This window comes from Mytilus californianus, unplaced genomic scaffold, assembly GCF_021869535.1.
Source record: "Mytilus californianus isolate M0D057914Y unplaced genomic scaffold, xbMytCali1.0.p SCAF_9, whole genome shotgun sequence".
Taxonomy (NCBI): Eukaryota; Metazoa; Mollusca; class Bivalvia; order Mytilida; family Mytilidae; genus Mytilus; species Mytilus californianus.
Genome location: NW_026262745.1, coordinates 19,937,501 through 19,959,788, shown reverse-complemented (window position 1 = coordinate 19,959,788; position 22,288 = coordinate 19,937,501). Strand labels below are relative to the sequence as shown.

The 22,288-nt window shown below is 32.2% G+C and overlaps 1 long non-coding RNA gene across 1 annotated transcript; it reads right to left on the bottom strand.

Moving 5' to 3' along the window:
- Positions 1-11,709: 11,709 nt before the first annotated feature.
- Positions 11,710-20,080, bottom strand: LOC127714413 (uncharacterized). The gene is made up of 5 exons (XR_007987722.1): positions 20,033-20,080; positions 17,995-18,099; positions 15,643-15,747; positions 13,776-13,939; positions 11,710-13,029 (listed from the first exon to the last, which is right to left on the bottom strand). It is a non-coding gene; the product is annotated as an uncharacterized LOC127714413 (long non-coding RNA).
- Positions 20,081-22,288: the final 2,208 nt, after the last annotated feature.

The following is a 22,288-nucleotide window of genomic DNA, read 5'->3' as shown; positions in this document are numbered from 1 at the left end:
TTTTTCATCATTAATACGTTTTGATAATAGTATCTTCTTTTATATTTCAATATCATTCAAAAGTGTTCAATATAGTTGTTCATACTTAGGTATTTGTTATCATAAATTTGGAACAAAAACCCAAGTATACGTCAGTGAACTGCATGTTTTTGCATGGTTATAACATTTTGTTTACATAAATCTTTAAAAGTGGAGGCATCTGAAGTTTTCAACAAAAAGAAGTCATATTACATTTATCATCACAGCAGTAAACTCTATCGGGTTTACAAAAAAATGTTTTATTTAATTTAGATTATTTGTATTGATTTTATTTAGGTGAGAAAATAGCATTAAATATGAATAAAGTTTTTATTTTTTTGTTAAAGGGTACAAATTTTCACTGTTATATCCAGTTTAAAAAAGGGGGGTATCACATATTATGTGTTTTTTCAAATATATTTAGTCACTTTGGAACTTAAACAGACATCGTCACAATACGATTTTGATAATTATACTTGAATTGTCAAGCCTGGAATTATTAATATTAGTGGAAAAAAGAAATAAGTTGCAATTGTATGTACAAGTGAACAGAGGAAAGAGAGTGTGTTGGATAAATGATGTAACTAGCAGTTGAATGAAATTATTCAGATAACTAAAACAAAAACAAAGAAAAAAGCTTTTGTTGGATTAGACCATCTGATTACTACTAAAATTCTCAAGTTCAGACAAACGTGTTTATGGTATTAACGACGGAAAGTCAATATACATTGTATAGCAATTATTTCAACAGCTCAAACTAGACAAGAAAAACAGTTAAGTATTGTTCAAACAGTTTTACTCTCCATTATTAGACTGTTGTGAGTTATTAACTTCATTTGTTTCTGGACTCCTATCAGTATCTGAACGTTGTTGGTTAGGTGATTCGGTAATGCCCCGTTCGATGTCAGAGATGTCATCAAAGCTATTTATCAGTTCCTTTCGACTATTTTCAGCCCTTTTAACAAATATACGACCATCTGAAGTCCAATAGGCGTGTATTTGGTTGTTGTATTTCATCTGGGATAGTTTTTTTGTCAGGTCTGTTCTGAATTTGGTAAGATTCTCAGTTATGAAAATACCATCTTCGTTGTGTTTCAGATATTTTTTGTTTGTATATACCATGTCTCTAGTACGGTAAGACATAAATCTAACAATGACTTGACACTTGCCATATTTAGCTTTACCAATGACGTGACTTCTACTAATATCGTTAATAGAGAGGTCGAGGCCAAGTTGGCTGTTGCAAATACTTAGGATTTTGTCATCCGTATTGACTGGGTGAAGAATTTTTCCGTGTCCGTCAACTGGTACTTGGATGTTATGAAAGCGGAGACTGGTCCGACGAGAATACTGCTATTGGCTTTCTAATCTACTATCTATATCCTTGGTTTTTTTATGGAGTGCCTCAAGCTCGGAATCCCAAAGGTCCAAAATTCTAGAATTTTCCTTTAACTGAGTGTCTATTTTATTTATCCATATGAATTGTCTACATATTTTTTCTGTGTGGTCATTTATTTTGGCTTCATGTTCATTGACAGACTTTTTAATTGGTTCAACGTGTGCTGCGATGCATTTTTGCACATGTTCTTCAATTAGTGGAGTTAAGGTTTCACTGATTTTTTCAGCCAATAGTGGAATTATTGTGTTGAGAACATCTGGACTGGTGAGTGCTTCAATGACCTTGTCTGTAATGTTTTTACGTGTTGCTGGTGTCTTTTTTTCATATTTACAACTTGAGTAATCCTGTAATTAGTCTATTGATATGTTTTGGCTGACTAGGTGTAGCTCATGTACGTAGTTTTGTAAATCTACTCACTAGTATCATTGTAAAATATTGAATCCAGAATGAAAAGATGGTAGCTGCTGGGGTAAGTATGTTTATTGACATAAAGCGGTGTTTTACTATTCATGTACTTCTTCACATGGTAAGATGACAAAATAAATTGACCAAAAGCAGGCAATAATTAAATTGCAGTGGAAGCTTTACAATCTTGAAAACATTTTTTTCAATTTCACCTAAAAACTAAAACTATAATAAATTTTACACATATGGATAGTTTGCACTGGCGGATCCAAAAAGGGGGAGGGGGAGTTCAGGAGGGGGATGGAAAACGCCCTTTTTGTGATGATCAGTGCTTTTGAATGAGGACATACAGTTGGACCCCCCCTTTTATCTTGGGTTGGAACCCCTTTTAAAAATGACTGGATCTGCCCTGGTATGTACCCATAGGTAGTCTAGTGGATAGTTTACATGCATGAAATATTTGTCACTGGACATTAAGCAACCAATAATCAATCAATTCATGACGAAATATATCAAATTGCTGTAATTTTCCTTCACAAGGTTTCATGGTTCACTCTTTTTTGTGTACAAAGTAATTGCATGGAAGATAAATGATTACAATTTTCAGATGGCGTTGTACTCTAATCAAGGTATAAAAAAAAAACATATGTGTTACTCTTTATTTAAATGAAAGAAACTTTTAACGTTAAAAACATTTTTAGATCCAAAGATTAAATAGTAGGATGTTTGAAAAACAATTTGAAAACTAGTTACACACTATTTAGTTTAATTTGTAACACAGCATTTATTTCAAAATAGCCAGTAGCAATTTTTGTTTTAATATCTTGATTACGATACAATGAAATCTTACCCTTGTGGTCATTCATGCGTAGTTACTTAGTACATGGAAAAAGTATGTACTATGAAAATTAGAAGGCAAATATAAGCAATTTGATTGGACGAGAAGTTGTAAGTATGTGCTAATAATCGGATCCATTTTGTTAATCTGTTGATCCGTTTGTTTGGCAATCGCCAATGGCAGTCAGCAGGGTTTAAGAACATCATTTGTTCGACCTGCTATTCAAATGCGTTTTGTTATAATATACTTTTTCACTTTTTTGGTCTTTTGCAAAATGTTGTTTGTGATGTATTTAGACCCCTCTACCAAGACATTTGTTTTGTATGCATATGTGTTAAATTAGTTTTATTGATATTAAAGAAATTTCTTGGTATTCCTAAACGGAAGATTTTATACACACAGAAGAAGAAGTATACTTAACAACAAAATTATTTTCATTTACCTGTGTATAATATGACGCAGGATTTTTCAAAAGTGATGATTTTCTAAATATTGTTTAACATTTCACAGTGGTATCATACTTTAACTTTGTTTAAACCTGTTTATTTACTTTTGACCTTAATTTTTTATCCCTTATAATTTTTATTAACTATGTATTTGCATTCACGTATCACAGATCAAATTTATTCGTTCATTGTGTGTTAATTTACGTTTTTTGATTGAGTTAAGCCTTCCAATTGATACTTTATAGTGTGTCTTTCTATGTTGTTATGTTATACTTTGAACGACAAAATTATTTTATTTATAAATATTACTTTTGTTGAGTATGTTTTTTGTGATATACATTTGACGTGGCTCTGTACTTATGTATATCGTCATACTTTGTACCACACAATTATTTTATTTTATTTATTAATATTACTTTTACTGTTAAATTTGGTTTTTTGTTATATCCATTTTACGTGACTCTGTAATTTATGTATCCCATCATACTTTGAACGACAATATTATTTCATGTCTACCTGTGCGAATTTCAAACGCGCGATTTTTATGCCAGTACTTAAAACCTTCCATCTTTTATGGGTGGATTTTACATAGATAAATAAAATCGTATAATATAAGCAAAATGAGGATTTTAAATTTGATGTATGCCTTTTTGTGCTTCTTCGTTGCATTTATTTGTTTTTATAGTGATTAAGACGATAACACAATGTTGACTGCTGTACCCCTATTTTTGACATTTTTACCTATTGTGTCTGTTTGTTTTGTTCACGCATCGTTGTCAATATAATGGAATTTGATGCGACTGTCATACAAGTGAGAGGTTTAGCTAGCTATAAAACCAGGTTCAATCCACCATTTTCTACATAAGAAAATGCCTGTACCAAGTCAGAAATATGACAGTTGTTATCCATTCGTTTGATGTGTTTGTGTTTTTGATCTTGCCATTTGATTGGGGACTTTACTTTTTGAATTTTCCTCGGAGTTCAGTATTTTTGTGATTTTACTTTATTCTATTGTTTCAGAATAGGGAGAAGGTTTGGTACCATTAAAACGTATAATCCTGCTGCAAATGTTTGCACCTGTCCTAAGTCAGGAATCTGATGTACAGCAGTTGTCGTTTGTTTATGTAGTTCATAAGTGTTTCTCGTTTTTATATAGATTAGACCGTCGATTTTCCCGTTTCAATGGTTTTACACTAGTAATTTTTGGGGCCCTTTATAGCTTGCTGTTCGGTTTGAGCCAATGCTCCGTGTTGAAGGCCGTACCTAGACTTATAATGGTTTACCTTTATAAATTGTTACTTGGGTGGAGAGTTGTCTCATTGGCACTCATACCACATCTTCCTATATCTATATGTATAAATTTTGCGGTTTTATCCAACGAAATTGTAGGTGTGAACGTTGTTTTCATTTTAAACTTGTTTTTATTTTTTCGTTAGCATTTGTATTATTTTTGCCTTCGGATTTATATGATTCGTTCATCCTATTTCGACTCTTTCACAATTGAAAAGTCTATCCTAAATTGAGGTAAATTATATAGCCTTCTAAATACCGTTTCGATTCCTAACATTACTGAAGAGACTTTAATTGTTGAAATCCGGATATGATTTACATATTTTTGCATCTCATGTTTGCGGTATACCATTTGTTTGGCAAGTTTATTGTTTTCTGTTTGGTATTAAATTAAAAATAAGATCCATTTTGTTAATCTGTTGATTGCAATCGACAATGGCAGAACATCAGTTGTTCGAGTTACTAGTCAAATGTGGTTTGTTCAAATAACACTGATAAAACTAGTAGTTGTTTGATTGAAAATTTATGCGTGAGCAGTATGAGATAACATCTGGAAGTCAAGCATGGTATTCTTTACCGTAATAATCCATTATGACATTGAGAATTGAACTCATGCAACGAACATTAACGCGTTCCCGTCATTCATATTTACGCATACCTCTGCTCGGCTCAATTGTCAAGATCCAAATCTTCAATTTCAATATGTTCTTCCGTGAGAGTTTTTTTTGTATCATAAGAAAATATACTAACTTCACTAATACATGATAGCAAAATATACTAAAATTGAATTAAGGTGTGATAAATGTCAATGATACCATAACAAGCATATCTAAAAAAAAAGTACCATGAAGTCACAATTAAAGCTTGAGATCCATTTTTCATGCATTATTATATTGAATAATAAATAGTAGAAATAGAGATTATACATGTATGTATGTATTTTAGAAATAAACAATAAAGGTATTGATTAATGTTTTGGTGGAGGTTGAAAATGCCTTGAAATTCTTTGGAAAGGGTAGGGGTTCTGAATTTATTACCCTTTTTTAAGGTGCGGGCCGGAAAAAATAAGACAAATTTCAAGGTTTTCTCCCAAGTCCCCTCAATGACAGAAATGAGCAGTTCTTGAGGAGGATTTACTTTTTAAGTCTGTCTACTAGAATTTTATTTTTATAACATTCCAGCAAAAAACTCAATTTATCCATTACTAAAAGTCAGGAATTCAACGTAAGTATTAATTAGTGAAATTATTAATGAGGAAAATCTTCAAGCCACGTCGAAATCAATGAAAGAAAAGCAAGGACTGATGTATCGTCTTTCCCCTTCCAGACACAATAAATATTTATCATAATGCTGGTAACGCATGTCAATGTTCAAAAAAATGCAACAGCAAGAATTGCAGTGTGCAGGTCTTTAGCAGTCTGTATAGATTCTTGTTTTGTGGCAACAACTTCTGCGTAGAAGTCCAAATCTAGCACTAGATCAGCTATCTCTAATGCGATCCACACAAAAGTTCTACAACACTTCCAGGCACAATCAGATGGCATTGTGGAATAAATCCTATAATGGTAAAAAAGAAATATCATATCAAACATTTTTGTGTTTATCTGACTAATTAAGTATTGTAAAGATTTTACACACTTTATCATATACCACATATTCGATTTTTCATAACAAATGTTCAAGTCCTGTATATGATTGTTTTGGACACGAATCATTTGTTTGCGTTTATTTTGAAATATTTTTTTAAATATAAATTATAGAAAGTCATAACCAAATAGTGGTTTTAACTAAACGCAAGTATTGAAATGAACGATTCGATGTAGTCAAATTATATTATCACCCGTTAAGGAATAAAACACTAATAATATATAAATTCATAGCCCATATCTTTCATTGTTAACGTCTGTCATTTCAAGCATTAAGGGCTACATTGTTTTGAATTCAGTCATGTCATGTCTTAACTATACATTAACCTGACTTGTGCTGAAAAATTCAACATACCTTTAATTGCATATTAGAGTGCACTTTTTTCTTGGTATTTTTATAGTACTAAAAGTAGGTACTTTTGATCTAATGTGCCCTCCTATTATAATTTCATATACTTTTGTTAGTATTCAAAAGAGGTCCTACAGTGATACAATTACTTAAGCTTTCAATTGATACCAAATTTGTCACAATCGATCCGAACTTTACATGGATAAAGAAAAAAATACGAATTTAAAATGTCGACAACTATTAGGACCGGGCATCTCTTCCTTTGCACTGATTTGTAAAAATTGAAGTGCATATATGTGCACACTTTAACCAAGATTTCATTAAATGCAAATATACATATCCTGTATAAATCACCTTTAACCAAAAAGTTAAGAACTAATAGTTCATATATCCCACTCCCAAATTACTGAAATCTATCCTTTGGCATTAACCGTAATATCTGGCTGTACCTTGTACCTTTATTTGTAGATCTTATTGTGAACTAACAGGTACATATAGACATAAAATTGAGAATGGAAATGGGGAATGTGTCAAAGAGACAACAACCCGACCACAGAACAGACAACAGCAGAAGGCTACCAACAGGTCTTCAATGCAGCGAGAAATTCCCGCACCCGGAGGCGTCCTTCAGCTGGCCCCTAAACAAATATATATACTAGTTCAGTGATAATGAACGCCATACTAAACTCCAAATTGTACACAAGAAACTAAAATTAAAAATAATACAAGACTAACAAAGGCTAGAGGCTCCTGACTTGGGACAGGCGCAAAAATGCGGCGGGGTTAAACATGTTTATGAGATCTCAACCCTCCCCCTATACCTCTAGCCAATGTAGAAAAGTAAACGCATAACAATACGCACATTAAAATTCAGTTCAAGAGAAGTCCGAGTCTGATGTCAGAAGATGTAACCAAAGAAAATAAACAAAATGACAATAATACATAAATAACAACAGACTACTAGCAGTTAACTGACATGCCAGCTCCAGACTTCAATTAAACTGATTGAAAGATTATGTCTTCATCATATGAATATCAGGCACAATCCTTCCCGTTAGGGGTTTAGTATCATACCATCATAACATATATGAGAAGAACATAACCCGTGTCATGCCAACAACTGGTTTTTAAATAAATGTGTTTAGTGCCGATGCAAAGACCCTATAAGTGAATCAATATTAACGCCAAAATATGCAATCTTTAATGACCTGACAACAGTATCGTAACTATATCCCTTCTTAATAAGTCTATTTAAAGGTTTTGTTAGTTTCAGAGGTGAATACTGACATTTTTGTGCTTTATAATTTCATAAAAAATTGGATGTGAAATACCTGAACGTATAAGAAGTCTGCATGTTGAGCTATATTTACGAATGATGTCCATGACTATTCATATTTTTCACCCGTGCATGCATATGGTAATTTTATATTTACTATACACCAGCCATTTCATAATGTTTTAACACAACGTAAAGTATCGACAACATCAAGATTACATTACTATATGAAACAAAACTAAGCCAGACAAGGACATAAAATATATACACAATTTGCTATAATAACGTATTACATATAAGATATAAAAAAAGAGAAGAACGGTTCTACGACAGACATATAAAAAAAACTACCCTTTTTAAAACTTCTCATCTGACGGGGTGATATTAACATACGTGCTGAGGCAGCTTCTGAAACAATGTCTAGCAGTAACGTTATGTAACACTTGTATAAGTATGTAAATCCTCTGTAAACTTGAAACTTCTATTTATGTTTCCGGAAATATTAAATATATTTTTAAAATTTGCTGTGATGTCAAATTTTCTACTTGATTCTAGTAAACGAAGCTTGAGATTATACAAATGATGATGCATGCATAATACTCTTTAATCAGTAAATATCCTTTTATTGAAAATAATTGAACGGTGAAGGTGAATTCTTCAACGTACCTCCTCATGGAGTTTGTTGCTTATAAGATTACTTGGTCCTTTTTTATAGGGATTTTGATATACTAGGCCAAATATTTCATGATTATTTGAAGAACTAGGAATGCATTTTTGATTAATTGATTACCTACGTAGGATATCCTAGGACATGTTTTGAATAATTGAGGAACAAAAATAATCGCTGTAAATAGCAAAAAATATGAATTTTGACATAAAAGACGTTAATTGTTTTTCGCCTCGTTCCGATCTCCTCAATCATTTCAATCGTTAAGATCCAAATCCTTATTTCGAACGCGTTCTTCCAGTTAAGTCTTTTTTATCTGAAGTGTGTGTACAAATAATGTGCTAAAATTGAATGAAGGTGTGGTAAATGTCTTTGAGACAATACCAGACATATCCAAATAAAGTTCCTCGAAGCCACAAACAACTGTATTCACTGGAAAATCTTGATCTACTACTGATGCATATTGTATTACTTAATATTTTATGAATAGAAATTGTATGCATATAATTTTGTTCTGCAGAACAAAAGTATTGAGAAATGTTGAGGGGCTGGTCTTTAGAAGAAGGGTCTTGAATTAATCTTCCGTCCTCAAGTTAGAACTTGAAAAAACAAAATAGATAGGACATTTTTGTTTCTCCTCCAAGGTTCTCCTACTGAAAGAAAAAGAATTCCCTCGAAATATTTGATATTAGAGTAAAAGTATGTGTTTGTTATTGATGTACCTTGTTTAATCTTTTAGTTTGATGAAAATATTTTGGCATTTTGCTGTGTAATTAATTGTACTTCTTAGATTAAGGCCCTTTCAGAGCTGACTGTCTGTAGCCGGGTTGTTCCTGCTTGATTGAAGATCAGAGATATTTATGATGTTCTTCCATTATTATTCTAAACTTTCGTGATTGGGTTACATTAATATATCATCCAGAACAGGAAATTAATGAAACAGACACGACTTCTTCAGCATCATTTTTAGACTTATGCCTCGAATTTGACATGTGCGGTCAACTCAGTGTACCAGAATCTATGACAAACGAGGCTATTGTAATTTAAAATTACCAGTTTCCTGCACCTTAGTAGCAATATACAAACTTTACCTGCATATGATGTTTTGCATTTCCCAAATCATTCGCTATCAAAAGCTTGCAGCTGTTATTCGAGCAGAAAGTCGATGAACCAGGGTTATGTTAAAGAACGTCTAGTCTTTTTTAACAAAACCGACCAATTCATCGGAAGATTACCATTAATTGTTGATAAATATTCAGTATCAACTTCGCAAATAATACATGATGGTCTTGAAGTTAAAAATCTAGGCACTGACGTTGTTTAATTGTTTGTACTCTTGTCTTTCATTTTCGCTGATGTGCTTTGTTTATATGCCATTTTGTTTTTCTTGTTGAAATATTCGTTTATTTTTATAGTGATTAAGATTGAACTACAAAGTTGACTGTTGTACCCATATTGTTGACAATTTTATCTACTAGTATCATGTCTATTTGTTTTGCTCATACATTGTTGTCAATATTATGGAATTTTATGCGACTGTCAAACAAGTGATAGGTTGAGCTAGCTATTCGTTCAGGTTTAATTTAATCCGTGTAAAAAAATTGACTTTGGGTACAAATTCCTGACTCATCGCAGAGAATCAAATGGTAGCTCCTTTAGGAACAATAGAGCTTGAAAATATTTAGGTGAACTATAATACAATTATCCTTACTTCATAATTTTACATAACTTTTCTTCCGCCAGCAAAATATGCAGGTGATACTGTTTCATCCGAGAATATGAATGAGGAAGAGGAAGAGCTAACTAAAACAAATCATAGTGGTAAACTAGTAAGACATTACAGAAAAGACCAATAGTTCATGTACAACAGTTTCTTTTGAAGATTGTTTTGTTACATTCAACAGGAAGAGTTCCTCCCTGTAAGACTAGTCGTGTTTTCCCCAATAAGAGTTAAGTTAAAGCTGCCATCTTGTTCGGAGGAGGGAACTTTCGATATGGGTCAAGTGGCCAATTTCATGAATAAATAATTTTCGACAATCGGTGCATCACATTTGCGCACAAAAATCATTACGTTTACGTTCATCTTTTGATCACATTTGCGCGCATTTTTTTACTGATAAACTGAGATAAATATAATCACAGGTAGACTATAATTATGAAATTATTTAACTGTTATGTTAAAGTTGGATGAGTCTGTTTTACTATGAACAATCAGTTAACCGCTGGAATTATATAGAGATGAAAATGTCAAAACATAGCGAAATGAAAAGATGAAAAGTACTGATGTGACACTTCGTAACGTGCTGAATATTTGAAGTCTACTGCTTTAATAAAACAAAAAAACTACATGGATCTGATGAATACAATTGTGCATTGAAGTGAGTATGTAATGATTCCGTATCGTTTGTAGCACGTCTGGATTAACTTTCAACTTACTAAAATTATTTATTTGCCCGTTTATATTTATACAGAAACTTACGTTTAAACTCCCTCAAGCAATGTTAGCCTTATATGAATTTGGCTATTTTTAGTGATATTTGGTTTATAGCACTTCAACGTTTTCGGACTTATACATCCTTGGCTTTCAAATATTCGGCTTTAAGCGTTCCCGATGAATGTAAATCAAGAAATGTGCGTTTCGGACGCATAAAATTTATAACGTGTTGTTTTCCTTTTTTTTACTAAACCGATCACTTTTCGCTAAAACGGAACAATAAATTCTCTGAAATATTAGCAATAAAGTAACTAGGTATTTTTTAATCTATTACAAGCTCTCTCGTGATGAAAGTAAATCCATAAAAGAGCTACGGACGCATGAAATTTAAAGTTTAAATTTTTTAATAAACCGATCACTATATATATTCGGTAAAACAGAATACTTCATTCTCTGAATTATTCCCAATTAAGTAACTTTTATATAGATTAAATTTGGTTTTCCCGTTTGAATGGTTTTACACTAGTAATTTTTGGGGCCCTTTATAGCTTGCTGTTCGGTGTGAGCCAAGACTCCGTGTTGAAGACCGTACTTTGACCTATAATGGTTTACTATTACACATTGTGACTTGGATGAACAGTTGTCTCATTGGCACTCATACCACATCTTCTTATATCTACTTATGGTCAATTTCTAGATTTAAGTCAAGATATGAGGCAAAATTAACTGTCGCATCCTTTATCTCAAGTTCAATGTGATAGACGATTTGAACAAGGTCACCAGATTTTTAGTTATTAAGAGAGAAAACTATATAGCTGAAAGTAAAGTCAAAGTATACTGCTAACTTCTTTTCTTTCTACCTATGAGGTCGCTGTATTACGTACGCCTCATAAAATTAAGTCGATAAGAAGAGGAGCACACTTGAATCCCATGTGGATGCTTATTGTTTATTGGAAAACATTACCTCCAATCAGAACAAATAAGTTGACAATCATGAAATCAAGCATTTTGATAATATCAGTTTCAGAGATTTTTTTTAATCAGAGTGATGTTTTTAAAATGTACGATTTATCCCTCCCTGAGACAAGATACGTGTATCTACGTTGGCCAGTTATTTTGTATGACACAAAGTAGGTCCAACTCTGTCACAATTTGTCTTTAAGTTTGGAATGGGAAATATTTGCGTAAAGTGTAGAAAAGTCAAATGTTTTAATAGTTTTGCAAGATTAAGGAGGCTTGGATTGTATATACTGTTAAAGATCATTTGATTTTTATTATCCATATCTGATATACGCCACCTCTAGAATAGGTAGTGTCAATATAACTTTGAAGCCTGGTTGTGATTAATGATAAGACTGATGTTTATAATTATAATTTAGAAAGAGGTTTCGTGGAGCACTTGGAAGAAAATATAACGTGTGTAAGGACACTTGTGTAGTTTGGGTATACAATACAGCGATGAAAGATTCAGTTCTTCGTCTTTGGTTGCCATTACAATGGAACTTAGAACAGACCTATATTTATCAACGATTTCCTACTTGGTAAGTGTCATGGTGGTTTATGTTGAATATCCGAGTGAATTGTCAATACATAGTTCATTTATCAAGCAGTTTATATAATGTGATATTCACACAAAAACGATGTTGTTTGGGATTATATCTGCGGAGACAACAGCAGATTTTTCATGGATGTAAGACAGGTATTTTGTAAAATTAGGATCTTTAGAGATTGATTTAGCATGGGTATTCATAGACCCATTCATTTTTTTTTAAATTTTTTATATCTGACAATGTATGACAAACATACAAAATATAAGAACAAATATTTCGACTAGAAATTTTGATATATAGAGATAATGAGATTGGAACTATTCCAATAATAATTTTTTGTCACAAAGGCGAGGATGAATACGTTTTTAAAGATAATAAGGTGTAATTTGATGATACAACCTAGTGATAATCACAAACATTTGGAGTATGCGCAAAGAAATTGTTTTCAACGATATATCATAAAGGCAATTATTTAAGATGTTGCCTCCTATTATGTAGGAGAATCGACTTTTGGAATATTGTTTGGATGTTCAAATTGTTCGTCAACCCTTTCATCATTGATACATAACACTGATTCTGTCTTATAACCGTCAAGAAACGTTGCTGTATGGCCATTTACGTCATCACTGTTATCTGCGTCATCAAAATGGAAGGCTTGTTTTTTGTTTGATGCTACCACAGTAGCATATTTGCCTTTTTGCAAACGTACATCTATAATTTAAAAAAAACCTTGGTTATTTAAAATGAAAAAATTAATACCGTGAAATGAAGTTTGTTTGTTACATCCTGAATGATTAAGCTACTGCAACTTATTTTGTAAAATGAAATTTAAACACATTCTTCGGTTTTCTGAACCGACGATCAATCATTTGAATAGAAAAAGAGAGAGATGATATCGTACTAACATTGTTTCATTGCAGATACATCATGCATATTAATATGTATAGTTCTTTACAAATAGAGAGGAGACGTAAGGAAATTTATCAAAACCCTACTGTTTTGTAAAATCAAGACCATATCTTAAAAAACGACAAAAGCCCAATACTGATAACCAAATAAACTGTTACACAGTATATAATAAAGTTTATTTTGTTTGGATAAAAAAAAAGACAAACGACAATTGAACAATGATTAAACCGAAAATAAAGTGCACCAATATCATCAAACTGGAAGTGAATTCATGTTCTCCGAAATTGTAAATACTTCCTGGTCCACTATTATTCTTAACCGTGTTCTTGAAGGATATGACAAGATTTTTGTTTCAGGAAAATCATTTTAATCTCAAGGATTGTTAAACTAGAGACTATAAAAGATCGGTAAAATTTATAAAAAGATAATTGCATAAAATCGAGAACTTATTTTGACCTTGACGAAGACAATGCTAGATCAAAGACTTTGTTATGATACTTGTTTGTGTATAGTGAATGTACAGAGGATGAAGTCGGAAATAAACTTACATGCAACAGCGTATGGCGGTATTTCATTTGCCTCTTGTTGAGCTGACAATTTGTGTAATATCTTGCGTGTAGTTTTCATCTTTTTAACACTAGTTGAACATTTACACATTACATACGCAGGTACAAAACATGCTAAGAGAATTATCGATGGTATTCCTAATCCCCTACAACGAGAAATTTTCCGTAATTTTTCAGGAAGTCTGCTGACGCAGTACGGTAATCTCTTGTAAGCTTGTTTTTGAAAGCTAATTAACGCACTTCTGTTATTCAATTGTTATTTTTTTTTTATGTTTGATCCTTTTTTGGTTTGGTTTGGTTATGTTGATTTAAGAGTTATAATGTTTTTCACATATAATTTGCGTATTCGTACACTGCTTGGTTGATATCTATTCGGCGGAGTAACTTTTTTTCTCGAGTTTCTGGACATTTATCGTCTTGTAAGAGTATGTGGGGTGAGGCTTTATATCAAATTTTCTGGTCTATTTGAGACATAGTTTTGGTGTTCCAGTAGCTTAAAAAATATAAGTACATACAAACTCTGGTATATACATGTCTCAGAAATCCTACCAGAGATTTTTGTTTTATTATTTGCAATCCCTTTAACGGCTCCAACTAGTATTGACAAATACCCTCGATTTTTTATATATTGATGATATGTACAGATAATCTAACTCGTGATCCTATATTCTGTTGATATTATGTACATGTATTTTGTGACAACATGCTTTTCTATGACTATTTATTACGTCTTTTAATAAAACCCGTTGGAGATGTACTGATCATGTATACATGTGATATTGAAAAAGTCATAACACTCTGATAATTCATGAGAACTACTAGCTATATATAGCTAACTGCACGAACATAATAGTATCGGTAAGTGTACATATGTGCACCAATATCGCTTCTTAAATATCAAATTTGATGAACCAAGTTTGTAGCCAAACACAATAGAACTCTTTTTCAAATTCTTATAAGACGAAACCAATTAAGTCTATTAAACTTATTCTTATTGATTTGTGTCAAACAATCAAGATTTCTCTGATTATACTGTAGAATTTTACTCCACTGGACTAACTATTATTTTTACGAATATATCATTTAAAGCAATATTTGTACACTTCGGGATTGTGATGTTACAAAAATTTCTATACTGAAACACACTAAACAAAAGTGACGATGTTTCGTTTGATATTATTAGAAATAGTAAATGTTGTGTTGTCTATCAGTAAATCTTTAATTTAACATCATTGTAGTGAGACTAGTATTTACGTAGATAGCCTTTTAGATTTATTAGTTGGTGCTGGCATGTTCAGCAGCTATCTAAGGTGTCAAACTGTTTTCAACGGATTTTTAATGTTCGTTTGAATGTCTTTTATTACACCGTAATTCCAGGTTAAGGATTGTTGACTATGCACAATAATGTTTTAAACCGCCATATTTTCGAATGGTTCTCATTAGTTGTTATCTGTCTTTCTTGTGTTTTTTTTAAGCTTTAATCAGTTTCTCATCAGGGTGCTTTTCCTTTTAGAATGTTAGACGATATTTGTTTTGATTATTGTTGAAGTTGTTGAACAATATTTGTGTAAAAACTGCGACCAAAAGAGTCAATCGATGCAATGGATGTATCAATAATTTGTCAACACAGGAGTGCTAACACCTTAGTAGCTGATGATTCCATAAACAAACAAACTTAAACGAGTATTGGCATCGACCTTAAGTGTTGTAACAAACACATTCAAAGAAACAGTAAAAATACTTTGGTTTAAATTCAAATGTCAGACGATTTGTTTTAACTTTTTTATTCTGTCAAATTTAAATTGATCTCATATTTATCATTTAACAACTATCAAAGATGCATACTCACAGTATAAAACCAATAAATGGTGAATTTGTCTTGTTTGCGTCGGACTCTCGGTTTCTTTCTCTTGAGTTAATAGAGTATGTTAAGGATTTTGGTTTTCTTGTCGTTCTAAAAAATGTGTTTTTAAATCAGTCTAGTTTTCTTTAAATTCTGAATGATTTAAAACTTATTTCAACAAATGCATGCAAATTTCCCAAATTAAATTACCAGTTTGGAATACATTATCATCTTCTTGTAACTGAAGAATGACTATAAATTCTCACTGAATTTAAGACAAATTTCTTACCAAAGTTAAATAAACTACAGTAAAGAGCAACATATATAGAAATTGACTGTAGCTTTTCTGACCAATATCTAAACTTCATGACATATAAATTTATATGAGCGTAATAGAAGATATTTTTGATACAAAGTATATTATATATGCATGTCTCCATTGCTTATTTTACATGGCCGTCCTTTACATATTGTACGGCAATACAATGTTAACATGATCTTCCTTGAGAACACAAGACTTTTCATACTATATGGCATTTATAAATATCGTCATGTATTGTCATCAGGCTACAAATAACAAGGTGTTTTGTTGTTTTTCATATCGTAGTCTATTTTAAGGAGAACTTTCAACCTTATCCTTGTAAGTTATTTCTCCAATTGACGTTTTTTTTGGTTTTCACATTTTCAGCAAATTGCGAAATGTTTTATATGAATGTAAAAGCTCTCGCATTTTAAAATACTCATAATTGACGAGTTTTTCATAAGCAAAATATCAAAGTAACTTAGTTTTTTTTTTAAGTATTCTTCAATTTTTATTTTCTAATAATGGATGTACTTAGGTGAAATTACAAAAATCAAGAATTTAAAATTGATACTACAAGTAAGAAAAACAATAGTTAAGGAACAAAATAAGTTTAAAATATTGATAGGTTATGGAGCTCCTTTTCAAGATATTTGATTTTTAAAATATGGTGGGAAAAGAATGACACTGACTTTGACCTTATAATTGCATTGGTTTTATATGGGTCTCAAATCAAAAAGAAAAGAAATCTAGAATCTGCTTAAATTTTGGTAAATGACCTTTAACAAGCTATTAAGTCTTATATAAAAAGATAAATGGGTGTTATGGGGCAAAATATTATACCCTTTACAGTAAGGAATTATCAAGGGGTTCCAAAATCTCACCTAAATACATCCTTAAAGTCATGTTTTGTAAATGTTCTTTTTATATCAGCTGTTTGGGCTGAAGAAAAGTATTAGTAAAATGTTTTGGATTTCGTATTATGAAGAAGGTATTATACAGTTTGAGAAACATGCACCGTTTAAATGCATTCAGAAGGTTTTCCATTCGAAGATTTGCAATGCTCTCGACAAATAATATTAATATAATTCAAATTCTCATTAACTTATATCAATATAATGCCGATAAAAATGTTAAGTTAACATTAATAGTTCGAGGTAAACTTTACTGTTTAAGCTGAGATATTGATAAAACCTCAATTACAAATTTAACACTCATCAATAACAATATATAACAAGATTAGTTCAATTTAGTAAATCATGCATTCGTTGAATCTGATGCTTCCACCAAATATCCTGTAAGGTCCAATCTAAATTGTTAATAAAACTCTCAAAAGTGTGTTCTATTCTGTTTCTCAACAATGAATCACTGATAAAAAAATGCCAACAAAGCATGATGTTACTTATGTCCCAACATACGAACTTTCATTTTGCATGTGTCGATGTTGTATGACTATGATGTGTATTTACTACAATTTCAAACGAGTAAAGTCGCTTAACAAATTAAAACATAAATGTTACGAGATCTTTTTTGTAATCAAAACCATATTTCGTCCTGCAAATGCACGAAATTATTGACACTGAACGTAATAATTCAACAATCAACAAATCAACCAATCAAAACGATATTTGAATATCTCATTTGAAAAAAAGGACATATGGAATATACATCAATGAGATAGAATTTACTACAACTATTAGCATATTATTGGAAAAAAGAATATCGACACCAGCTGAAACAAAATGAGACTCCGATGTACCTTGCATATTGTACGAATGGCATTCATACACATCTATCATAAGTTACGGATTCGTATATCTATAAATCATATGTTACGAAAAGGTCACGGTACAGAATGAATTTGGTTTAATAACGAAATGGAGGGAACGGAATGACAATAATTTTTCTCCTAAACCCTGGAAAGTAAGAGGATATTTTCGTGTGTAGAATCTTGAACGATCACCTATGCACGATCTATTGGTGTTTGCAATTGTACATTGCAAATATATAAATTAAAATATCTGAATAAATCTATAACTCTAAATCAGTTAACTCACTGTTGAATTGCAACAGTCGTCCTTGTATTAGTTTTGTTGGTACATCTTTGTCTATATCTGTATCGATGTTTGTTTTTGTACACATATGTCGTTTGTCTTGTTGTACTAAAAATATATAACATTATTGTATTGGTTTGTACCATTTCATTGTTTGCGATAGCTAGACATACATGTAAATAAGTCGAACAACTTCTAGAAGTTTCTTGTCTTTACCGAAACCATCGATTATGTTTTGGTAAAGATACACTTATTATCGGAAGCATTTTAATTATCTATAACACGAAGGGTACACATTATATTATAATTAAATTTTGGAGTTTAAGGGTACACAGGTATCATTGTTATATGGTAATTATATAAAATACTATATTGTGATTATGCGGACATTGTCAGATATTCTAACTTAAAAGTATGCATCAGTATAAGTTAAAATATCACACTTCAAGGTTTCACTAGAAAACCATGGGATTTATGAACTTCAAATGAAGTAAAAAGAAGTAATTGGTTTGATTTAGATAATAGTAAACGGCATTGTACATGTGTATGTGTCTAGAACAAAACGTATATTTCTATGTATCATTGTAACGTATGTTCCCATTCATAAATGTGATTCCTAGGCCTGTATCCTTTTAATGCACTGAATGTAAAGTGGAATCTCATTAACGCAGATTATTGTTCTTTTCCTAATATATTACAAGAACATCAATCTTTTGAATTAGTACAAGTATTTATAGCTAAAGGTGTAGTGATAAGCATGCATTAAAAAAGATTCTGCGAAAGATGGTTGAAAACACCTATAGGCGTAATTTAAGTGATGTGAAATCTAACAGTTATTTTCTTTGTAAAATTAATGCATTACGTTTTAACAGCCTTCTTTAACATTCGGTATCTGGGGTAGGTGCATTTTTATTTACACAATAGTATGAAATAAACTGTAGTTCGAGAAGTAATACGCCTGCGCGAGATTTGCTGTTCGCAAAAGTTCGTTTTACTGTTTCGGCTCAGCGCCCATTTAAAAGATAAACTCGCGGCTGTCCATGGCCAATTTCACACTGAGAGCACCAGCTCATTATCTAAATGAAGTAAACAAAACAAAAAATGAAAAGTCATGTCATGAAAGTTTGTGATGCATTTTTGAAAACACCTACACCATTGTACATGTAGCGTCAAAGAAACCCTACATTAGATATAATTTGTTTTCAAAGTGAACGTAACTTTGTTTGGACACAGGTCATGACTAGATTCTACAGAACATTTTTCTAAATATTTACCCCCTCCGATAAAAATGAATTGTTTTACAGAATAAATGTATTATAGTAGAATCTAGTGATTTGATTGAAGAAATGCTGGTTCGTAGGAGAATTAAGTCTGTTAATCACTGGAAATAATGACAATTGAAAAATTTGTATGCCAATTTCTTTATAACCTAAATATAATTATAATATGATATCTGTTATAACACTATCGAATATTGTGTACACTTTGTTGATTCAACGCTAATCATTTTGACATTTTGTAGAAAATCAACAGCCTTTCGAACTGCCCCTCCAAAACAACATATAAATTTAGTCAGTAGAGAAATAATACACGCAATGCTAGCAACGTGTTATATCAAAAATTCTAAAACTTCTGCGTTGTGTTTTTTTTTTTTTATAAATCTTACATTTAACCTGTAACGTACATTTAAATGCAATGACACTACACAATGCATATCATTTATGTGAATGATTTTTTTTTCAGGATACGAGTACATAATGGCATGTCTAACTTGTCCATTTTCGAAATTATTTAGATATATTAAATGTACTTTTAAATTTCATACAACATAACCATAACAAATAAAGGGTAAAAAGAAGGAAGATTAAATGTATTAGAATAAGGATAAATCACCTGTATAACCTAAATGTTCGTTGTTGTGGTGATCAATCTTTTCTGCTGAAAGTATGCTTCGATATATACCGATTTAGAGGCTATAATTTAAAGATACATATACAATATCTATTTATATAAATCTATAATTCTTAGCCAGTTAACTCACTGCGGAATTGCAACAGTCGGCTTTGTATAAGTTTTGTTTGTATTCCTTCCATTTCTGATTTTGCCGACGTTGGAATTCTTCCGGCGCGGAATTTAACCCAAAAGGCATTCTTTGCGATCGGAATCGTCCATGAGGTGTGTTAAATGTCGTTAACATCGAGCTATCTTCATCTAACTTTACATGCCAAAAGCCGTTTTTTGCGTCGGTGACAGAAAATATTCTAGCTTTGTTCAAATCGGGTAACAATTCCTCTATAGTCGGCATCGGGTAATGACTGCGCTTGATAGCCTTATTCAAGTCACGAGGGTCTAGGCAAATTCGCTACTTTTTCAACAATCACGAGCACCCACGGAGTCGGCTCGGTAACCGGCTTAATCATTTCTTTGTCGGTTAAACGTTCTAGTTCAGTTTTAAGCTTTGCACGTAATGCAACATGTATCTTGCGTGGTGGGTGCACGACTGGTCTCACGCTTTCGTCTATTTCGAGACGGTAGGTTCTTGGTAAACATCCTGTTCCTTCGATTACGTCCTTGTATTCACGAAATACAGATTTTTAGGATAATCTTATCTCATTAGTATATAATGCCTGTATATTGTCAAAATTTATTGTCACTAAATTCATGTGTTGAATAGTCTTGTTACCCAAAATCGGTGTTGTGTTTTCCTTAACAACAATAAACGTCGCGTCATACATTTTGCCATTCTCCGCGTTTACTAATTTCAATGTTGTCTTTCCATTCGGTCTTATTTCTGATTTATCGTACGTAGTCAAGACGGTGCTTGATTTTACAATTTTATATTCTAGTCCGTTCAGTTTGTCCAAAGGAATGACATTACAACTTACACCACTGTCAATTTGGAACTTAATTGGTCGATCGTTTACCTTCATCTTCGCGTAAACATGTTTTGTAGGGGCGCTTGTTACGGTTCTAATAGTGTCATAATACTCGTCTTCGGATTCTTGATCATCGAACATAAAGTTTACACGTTGGTTTCCTTGATTTCCACGACTCGGTTTGTGATGTTGTGGTTTGGAACGGCCACACACTGCTTCGAAGTGATCTTTTTTGTTGCATTTACGACATGATTGTCCATATGCAGGGCATTTCTGTTTACTTGGCTCATGCCTGCGTCCACAAAAACGATCACTCGGGCTCATCACCCTAGACTTCGGTGTCTCATAGTTATTCTTTGATCTTGCACCATGACTTTGCACGTGTCTAGACAGCTCTTCAGTGTCAATTAACTGTCACGTAATAATCTTTCACGTACCTGGGTGTCTTTTATTCCAAACACTATACGATCTGAATAGATGACTCCTCTAGCGCTCCATAGCCACAATTTCAGTTCTGTAACATATTAAGATGTGGACTCACCACTCTGTTGTGTCCTAGAATTGAATTTGTATCTTTCGACAGTCTCGTTTTTCAACGGATTGCAATAATTGTCAAATTTCTGAAGCACAATTTGGACTGTTCTATCGTCTTCATCCTCAGCAAATGTCAAAGTATCGTACACGTCTCTGCCTCTACTTCCGATCAAGTATTTAAACATTTTAACTTTGCATTTGTCATCTTTATCGTCTTATGCTAGTTCTGCGTAAAGTGAGAATTCTTCTTTCCACTTCTCCCACGTGTGGGCAAGATCGGGCACTTCAAAGTTCAGTTTTTCTGGCGTTTTCAGCTGATTTTCCATGATTTTCACTTTAAATCACTTAGATATTCTTTAAAAGTTATACAATTGAAAGTTTAAGTTCGTTTCTAGTTGCGCTGCCACCATGTTATTTTGCGTGCTTGGCTGTTCGGGCCATATGAATGGTAAGGCATATAACATGTGACCACATGGAGGGTGTCATTTTACAAACGATACAAAAGTATCAAAAAAGATAATTAACATTACCGTATCTGTGGGCGTATCTCATAATGCTTTGGGTTACTTCAAGCAAGCTGAAAGTTATCAATCCACTAGAAAAAGTGTGAACTCACGACGTTTAACACTTTACCAGTTATTTATCATATTCCTAGTGTATGATGCTTAAATTAATAAACAAAAATACCGAACTCAAAGGAAAGTTCAAAACGGAAAGTCTAATTTATATTTCATAGAATTGGAAGGGTTGAAACCTTGATTGATATACGGGTATTATAGAAAAAAGTATATTCTACTCACCACAGAACAAAAAGAACTGCAATATAAAGAATACAATTACACTATCTCAACGGCGAAAAGAATCCTGAGACAACAAAAAGTTATGAA